Source organism: Oryza glaberrima, chromosome 5 (assembly GCF_000147395.1).
Source record: "Oryza glaberrima chromosome 5, OglaRS2, whole genome shotgun sequence".
Lineage (NCBI taxonomy): Eukaryota > Viridiplantae > Streptophyta > Magnoliopsida > Poales > Poaceae > Oryza > Oryza glaberrima.
In genome coordinates this window covers 13,022,606-13,032,123 of record NC_068330.1, presented here as the reverse complement: position 1 = coordinate 13,032,123, position 9,518 = coordinate 13,022,606, and the positions used below count along the sequence as shown (strand labels likewise).

The following is a 9,518-nucleotide window of genomic DNA, read 5'->3' as shown; positions in this document are numbered from 1 at the left end:
TATTTTTATAGATTGATTATATTTTCTTGTAATTCATCATATTATGGATGCTTTGCTAGCGGTAGATTTGATAGTGCTCTTGATCTGGTGGTAGATTAATTTCCTGCTCTTTGATCTATATGCATATGTTTTATTTGATGAAAATTGGAGAAAACCATGTGAGAGAACTAACTAAAATTGATGGGATACTTGGAGACGTGCCTAATTCGACTGGGCCGAATCAGCTGACTTGCCCACCTCCCTCGCATCTCTCTGTTTCACTCTTTTTCTGATGATGCTACGCCGGAAACACGGTGACATAGTCTCAATCCATTTAGCTGGACTTGCAGATATGTCGGTTGTCGTTCACCGCCGCTGTTGGGAACGTCGTCGGCCTTGCGTCAACGCTTGTCGATGGCGGCTGGCGTCCACCCACTTCTCGTTCCTCACTCATCGAACCAGCCAATTGGACATCCCAGAGGTAGATCAACTTGTCAACAGAGCCGGTGGCGAGGAAAGACGGGTCGTACTTGTCCCTATTGAGCGAGAACACCTCGTGTTTCTGCACTGGGATGACCAGGGTTCGCGCTGTCTCGGGCACATCCCAGTCGCGCGCGGTGCAGTCACCGGACACCGGACTGGATGTCTTGGTGGTGCATCGACCACGTGGCGGTGTGGACACAGTACTCGTGGTCGTGGAAAGTATGGACAGAGGCGGGACGATTGGGGGACCAGAGCTTGAGCGTGTTGTCCCAGGAGGCCGAGAAGAAGGTAAGTCGTGACGGACGGAGTTCTAATAAAGGCCATGCACACCTCCCGCACATGCAGCCGAAGGTGGCAGACGGGGTTCTGCGCAGGCAGCGGTAGGGGATGGTGGTGGTGGCTGACGGGAGAGGTTAGGGATTTATTTTTTGTCAAAGGGCAAAGCGCCCTCCATTTCCATTAACAGAAATGCATCAGACTACAAAGAAAAAAAAAGGTGCACTGAGGCCTGGCCAAAAGTCAAGGGAGAGGGGGGGGGAAACAGGTCTAATACCAAACAGAGCAGACACAACTAGAGAAAGGAACAAAACTAAGAGACTGAACAGAATAGGAGGTTGGGAATTTTAGACAACATTATATTTGATGCCTTATTAGGAGCATTATACGGCCTGCATTATACGGAAAAAACAACCGTTTGATAGTTTGACACCTCGAGAACCTCAAATCGGTAAAAATCAAATCTAATTTCATGTATTACTAAATTGGTAGAACCGAGTCTTATTTGATGAATTGGTACAATATAATATGATATTGTGTGGGCACAAGAAATCTTACAAGAATTCATTATATATAATCAATTCAGTATACAATATACGAGAGCAATATATGCTTAAAAATATGTTGAAAAATAGAGTTATTCCATTATTTGTTGCGGGCACAAAATAAAGTATTTGATACATACATAGAATATATACCATGTAGGTAAATAACTATCCTAATGTTTAGCGACACACTTAAGAAATTCTCGTGCGCCGCTTGAAATGTTGCTTTCTTACTCATTTTGTTGCTACATGAATTGTATTTTTTTTGAAGAAAATAGCACAAATTGTTGCCTTAGCTCGTAACCGTTCTGCAAATACATTTGTTAATAAAATAAATAACTATATTATAAAATATAATATAATATTCTAAATGATCAATGCTAGTCGGGAATGACGTTAAAGCCGGCAAATGTATTGCTTCATTTTTCCAGGCTGCTAAGAAATTTGAATAGTTAGCTACCTTATGTTAGACAGATAAATTTATTGGTTCGAACAAGTTTCTAGAAGAAAACTTATGTGTCTACAACCGGATTTGAAACAATTATTTTACGCCACAAGTTGATGTCCTCGGTACAGCTTGAACCAGGACATGCCACAAGCATGGCTTTGCTGAAGTAGTCTACAATGGTTAACAGTTGTTTGGTATATCTCGTATTTGGGTTATTCTTATATGTTGGAGTTAACGGATTAAGGTTTAGTACATAGAGTGTCTTGCTTTCTTAGTCCAGTATAACCGTGATATAGCTTCCAACGACACGTACTAGTACAAGATATATAAAAAGTGAACTGTCAAGATAATAAAAAAAACACGACTATATAAGAATAAACTATAGCCAGCTTACCGATTTGCATTATGTAACTTTATAGTGGATTTTTTACCAGCTACCAACTGACTCCGCAAGGTCTTTTTTATGGAACTTTGGGCTTACACCAAATCCAGTAGTAGTAGTCTACATGATGTATAATAATTATTTAAAGCATGAGTAAAAGAAGTCAATATTGGGTAGATTATAAAAACCTACTCAAAATTGTATGTTCAGGCAATGCTTTGTTATTGCTTCGTTGGTTTTCTGAACCGTCTGGATGTTTTCATACATGAACTTACGTATAGACATGTTGAAGCAATCATGGTCCAATGGTTCATCCTTCTTTAGTACTGACTGAAGTTTTCTGAGACTCAATTTAATGGTGTGCGACTGTGAACTTTGCACCCATATGTTCTTATCAATCAATAAGAAAATAGGTTAGTGCATGTTTGAAGTATATGGAGGATACATCATATAGAAGTCGCTTACTCCAGGGTTTTGGCAGATTATTTGTTGGATGCAGCCGAAAAGGCCGCCTATTGATGAGGAATTAGGTCCTGATGTTCCGATAGGTATTGATACCTCTTGATTTGGTGGAAACATGACACACATGATTCGGCTTCGGATCAACATGATCCAAAACTTGCAACTGGAGCACCACGTTTCCTTTGGTTATCAATCATGCGTTGCCTGGTTGACCTCACTGCAAAGGCTAATCCCTACATCTGAATCGAAGAACACAAGCAAAAACAAGATAGATCACAACTTATTGTAGAAACCTAGAGGGAACTATATTTGTGATAATTCATTCATCTGCCCATAAAAGTTCAGTGGTGAACAAACAATTACTTTTTATGAATGAATGAGTTAAGGCATGCATGTTTTATGGAAAAATACATACCTCGTGTTCAGGAGGGTGACCTCTCTATAGAGGTGATTATAAACGTGTTGAAGTGGACCCAAATACACAATTAGACCAACAATGTCTGCAAAAAATGTCAGCCAATATATTACCAACAACACAATTCAATATTTTTCCAAAAATATGAGCTGCAATTACTAAAAACTTGCCCATAAACATCTTATGACGATGTTTTGACAATGCAAGTCACTAATTTTTATGAGTTGTTTGGGGAATAGAGAAAACTGTAGCGGTACATTAGATGATAGAGCTATAGTATATCTAGTGAAAAAATAGTCATAATCCCTTTTTATTGCTCAAAAATTGAGTTCCCATGAATTAGGCTAGAAATAAACACCATGTATGGTATATTTTCGTCGTTCAATCAAAATATTGTTAAGTCTTGTTGAATATTCTCCACTTATAATTTCTTCCATTTCCAAGCCCTACAAGTGTACCAATCATATAGCATATTTAGTCGATGGTAGTATGTAATCATATCCACAACTTGTGTGCAAGACTTGTTGTGCGTGTAAGACCCGTTGTGCATAGGTAAGTTAAATTTATTGAATTAGTTGAACTGAAAGTAATTTTTTTTCTATTGTATGATTGACTGCTTGTTTGTTTCAAAATGTTTAAGTACTTCGACTATGTTGAGTTTGATGATTCCAGGTAAATGTATTTATTTTTTTATACTTTTCCATATTGAAAAAGGAAAAGGAACTTACGACAGTATCCATCAATATGAAGCGTTGCTTGTCACCATCAGCTTCGGAACGAAACTTGACATCTACCACGACAATAACACTACATGTTTTGTTTACCCTGGAATCATCAAACTCGACATTGTCGAAGTAGTTGAACATTTTGAAACAAACAAGCAGTCAATCACACAACAAAAAAAATTTATTACTTTCAGTTCAACCAATTCAATAAACTGAACTTACCTATGCACAACGGGTCTTGCACACACAGCGGGTCTTGCACGCACAAGTTGTGCATATGATTACATACTATCATCGACTAAATATGCAATAAAATGGAAGTAACTATCAGTGGAGAATATGCAAGAAGGTATAACAATATTTTGATCGAATGATGGAAATATACCACGTATGGTGTTTATCTCCAATCTGATTCATGGGAACTCGATTTCCGAATAATAAAAAGGTATTATGGCTGTTTTTTCTCTAGAGATACTATAGCCAAGTCATATATTCTAGCATCGTAGTTTGCTCTGTACCCCAAACAACTCAAAAAATTTAGTGACTTGCATTTCTAGAACATCGTAATAAGACGTTTGTGTGTATGTTTTTAATAATTGCATCTTATATTGCTAAAAAATTTTAAATTGTGTTGTCGATCATATACTGACTGACTTTTTTTTCAGACATTGCTGGTGTAATTGTGTGTTTGGGTCCACTTTAATGTGTTTATAATCGTCTCTATAGAGAGGTCAGCCTCCTGAACACGAGGTATGCATTTTTCCATAAAAGATACATGCCATAACTCTCATTCGCAAAAAGTAATTTAATGTTCACCTTTGAAATTTTATGGGTAGATGAATGGATTAACACAAATATAGTTCCCTCACTGTGGTTTCTACGATGAGTTTACAGGAGTTGATAGGCGGCCTTTTCCGCTACATCCAACAAATAAATTTTCCTAAACACTTGAGTAGGAAACTTCTATATGGTATATCCACCCTATAGATTGAACAGGCACTAGCCTATTTTTTTATTGATTGGTGGAAACATATGAGTGCAATGTTCATCCCCGCACAACATTAAATTGAGTCTTAGAAAACTTTACTTAGTACTAAAGAAGGATAAACCACTAGATCGTGATTGCTTCCACATGTCCATACGTAAGTTCATGTATTAAAACATCCAAACGGTTCAGAAAACTAACGAAGCAATAGAAAAGCATTGCCTGGTCTTACAGTTTTCGGTAAATTTTTATAATCTACCAAATATTGACTTCTTTTGTTCATGTTTTAAACAACTATTATACATCATATAAGCTTCTGCAGGATTAGGTGCAAGCCTGAAGTTCCATAAAAAAAGACCTTCCGGGGTTGGTTAGTAGCTGGTCAAATATCCACTATAAAGTTGCGCAATGCAAATCGATAAGCTGGCTATACTTTATTCTTATATAGTACTGTTTTTTAATATTATCCCGATGGTTGACTTTTTCTAGATTTTTATACCAGTACGGGTCTTTGGAAGCTATATCCTTGTCATACTGGACCAATAAAGCAAAAAACTATGTATTAGACCCTAATCCGTTAATTCCAGCATTTAAGAACAAACTAAATATGAGATATAACAAAAAAAACTGTTATTGCGTAATACTTCAGCAAAGTCATGCTTGTGGCATGGTCTGGACTGAGGATATTAACATGTTATGTCAAATAATTGTCACAAATTCGGTTCTTGGCACGTAAGTTTTCTTCTAGAAACTTGTTTGAACCAATAAATTTATTTGTCTAACCCAAGGTAGCTAACTATTCAAATTTCTTAGGAGCTTCTCTCGTACATCTCTTCATGTGAGCCTCGAAAAATGGAGCACTACATTTGTCAGCTTTTAAGGTCAATCCCGACTAGCATTGATCATTTTAAATATTATATTATATTTTATAATACAATTACTTATTTTATAAACTAAGTCAACAATTTTTGCAACATCTATTGATGGAGCAATAAAATGAGTACGAAAGCAACATTCCTAGTAGCGCATGAGAATTTCTTTAAGTGTATCGCAAAAGCTAAACATTATGATAGTTATTTACCTACATGGTATATTCTATATATGTATCAAATGCTTTATTTTGTGCCCGCAACAAATAATGCAACTGGAGAGAACTAAACGAAACAGTATAGATATCACACATATATAGAAGTGAAAATCACAAAGCAGTTTCCAGAATACTATATCCACAGTGCTCATTGATGGCATATAGAACACAGCATAGGATGTGTGGCAATGTGCCATGTCTCGGATTACTAACAGATCAAAGACCCATAGCATATTTAACCATGATATAGAACGCCGGAAACTGATCACAGATGCACGACAATCTTAAAAGTATAAAGGACCAAAATAAATCTGATGGTCTCCACTTCACCGCCTCAATTCACAACTCACAATTACTTATCATTCATGCCCCTACCTTAATTTTCTAGCTTAATTTTTCAGTGGTATAAACTATTCAAGTACAATTCAATGATTAGAACTCAAAACAAATGAATCTGTCCTGCTATATTAACAGTTTGGTATATTGTGGGGAAAAAGTATGAGCCAAGAATTGCTATTGTTGCAAACCTCAGACGTTTAGCAAAAAGCACACATAACCATTGCACCCATCCTAATCATTATCTGTTTCTTCTACTGAAACAGAAAGCATTTAGGGCACGTACAATGGTGTCTAATAATGGGCTCTCTTCGTTATTATGCAAGTAAATTTGGTGACGTGGAAGAAAGAGAGGGAAGGAATGAGAAACAACGTTGCTACGTATGATAACAGCTCAGAGTCGACTCTTAACACTTATTAACAAAAAGTTTGTTGCATGTGGGTAGAAAAAGTTTGTTGCATGTGGGTGTAGAAAAGAAAAGAAGTATACTAAAAAAATATTTAGTGCATTAATGGTTTAGAAATCTTATTGTCTCTACTATTGTAGGACGATAATCTCTAGTGCCATTAATTAATATAGAGAACTCATATTAGACTCTACCTTTGTACATACTCTTATAGTGGCATACCATTTTTGTCATAATGGAAATTCAGAAAAACATAATCCAATTATAGAAGCTATATAATGTAGATAGTGCAATTAAGTATTTATTTCATTTATAATGGCCATGATCAAGGGATAATTCATCAGCTGAACGAAATTCTCCATTTCTGAAATAACCATAGGACAAGGTTTCCAATACTCACCTTGGAGAGAGCAGAGAGCAGGATGAGACTGATGAGAGTGGTGGTGATGGGGAAGATCTAATTTTGATTTGGAACAAATTTAGCACAGTATCGACCTAAATGAAATGAAACCAAATCAGCAAGAGAGCTTAAGAAAATAAAATACTGATGACATCAGCTGAACCCGCAACACTATATACTATTTCATTTTAACGTAAAACTGACTTGAGTGACCTCTAGGTCACTAATGGATGCTATAGTACAATAGAGGAAAATATATCAACAAGAATAGATTCATTTTTATTTTGAATTTTATGTCTCTTTCAGTCACTTCCGAACAAATTTGTATCTACAGACAAAAATTAAACAGGTACTCACAATTAGAGTTCGGTTCTTTATTAGTTTAGCTCCATGGTCTGAGAATCACCGTACTTCAAGAATTAGTTGCAGCTCAAACACTCTGCACTAATGGTGAGACAGTTAGCAATTTTCCTAGCTTGACTTAAGATCAGGCCTGCTATCTTTTTCTCACACGTGCAGATAATAACTATTTTTTTATCGCACATACAGACAATAATTTATTTTCTCATAGGTGGCACAGTATACTTATCAGCTTATTCAGAAAATAATCAGAGTAACATACAGAGTGAAACTGAAATAATCTAACATCAATTTCGGTGATAAAAAATGCAGATCATGTCATGCATTGCATCATATCTGTTCGTGACATGGCACTGGAGGGTTCTGGGGAGGGGTGGGGAGGAGGGTTTCTGTACCTCCTATTGGTGGCGGATGGGATTTGGGTTGGCCGCGGTGGCGCTTGATGCGTAGCAGCACGTTGGTGGAGGAGGCAGCGGGCTTGACCGGCTTGGCGACGACGAGCCCGGCGACTCTGGCCGACAATGAACTGGCGACGCAGAGGCAGGCGGCCAGGTGGAGATCGGTGGAGGCGAAGGTGTGGGCCGGTGTTCCGACGGCTTGGATAGGTGGTGGCATGGAGGAGATCGTTGGCGGCGGCGGCGCAAATCGGTGCGATGAGCGGAGGGGTGGCACGGAGGAGATCTTCGTCGTTGGTTGCGCTGATCGGTGAGATAGGCGGAGGTGCAGCGGGTGGATGGGGGAGAGGGGGGAGGGTTGCGTGACAGAGGGCGGGGAAACGAGATCGCGGCGATTCCTCGGCTGGGAGAGGAGGGGGCGTGATGGAGGGTGCGCAATTGGATGGTGCAGGCGGGCATAGAGGCGTGATATGTGGAGGCGCATCCCGGAGTGGCGTGGGGGAGCGATTGGGATGAGGAGGTGGGGAGCCGTCGGATGCCACTCATTAGATCGTTTTCGATCGTTGAATATATGTCGCACGATCAATGAGTAAAACCACTGTTAAAACTATTAGGTAGATGGGACGTCACAAATTTTGATTGATTTCAGTCAGATGTTTCAACCATCGGATGGCCATGCAATGCGTTGCATGATTCCCTGGACCACCCTTATTTCTTGCACTCAGTTCAAATAGTGGTACCATCTACAGCAGTAATAACCAAGAAAAGAAAAAATGGAATCGGGCAACATGCGTATTTCATTAGAAATTCAACTAAATTCCAACTGAATTACAACATTCTGAAATTTACCAAGAGGTAAAGGTAAAAGTTAGTAGATATTCTGAAATGTCTGAACTTGAGGTGCTAATCAGATAGATATATTGGAGACTTTACATATCTTGTGCAGGATGGTTGTGTGGGGTTTTGATGGAAAACCGCTGGCGAAAGCCTTGCCAGGCCATGGGCCGGCATGACGACAGCGACGCCATTTGGCGCCGTTCCCCTCCTTGGAGGCGTCGTCCTGGCATTAACCCCTCATAACACCAAGAACCCTCTGCGCGCAATGGTAGCCTTGGTGGACTCCTGCAATGTCCCCGAAGCTCTTCAGGTCCAGGGTGTTTGACGAGGCCTCACTTCCTTGGCTTCGTTCCTTGCTACAGCGCGTGTTCATCACTCTTATCTGGTTACTGTGGGGTAGAGTCGGAGCTGCTTTGCTGGGGCGACGAAGCTTGGCAACGATAACACACTGCAATATCTTTATAGGATTGTTGATGCTAGCTGTGTGTAGGAGTGGTTCCTTGGTAGCTTGGGCTGATGTCCTTCGTGGGTGTCGTTCTTGTTTGTTAATTTTGGCGTTGGGGTAGCATCGTGTTGAAGTCGAAGCTGCTGTGTCACTTGGGTGTCAAGCTTGGCAACGATAACATGCGTAGGCTGCTGTGTCGTCTCAAATGGCAAGCTTGGCCGATGCCTTGTGTCGGGCTCCGTCGTGGTAGCTTAGGATAGGTTAGCTATTGGTGTGGTGTTGTAGTTGTGGTTTTCGCTCAGTTTTCCCTAATTAACTGAGCACTGTAAGGTATAATCCCGTTTTCTCCTCAAAATGGGATATCTTCTTCTTAATATAAAACGTCGGCAATGGTCTGACCGTTCGAAAAAGAAGACTTTACATATCTTCTCGACTGCAAGTCATAGAAAGATTCATAGAAGTGTACAGAAATAAACACAACAATACTAGAGGCCTTAAAAAATGAGGAGTGTTGTCTCTGCTAGTTTACTGGCTGAAGAGAGTACCAACTA

At 39.4% G+C, this 9,518-nt stretch overlaps 1 pseudogene; it reads right to left on the bottom strand.

The window, feature by feature from the left end:
- Positions 1-1,795: 1,795 nt before the first annotated feature.
- On the bottom strand, positions 1,796-7,023 carry LOC127774184 (uncharacterized; annotated as a pseudogene).
- Positions 7,024-9,518: the final 2,495 nt, after the last annotated feature.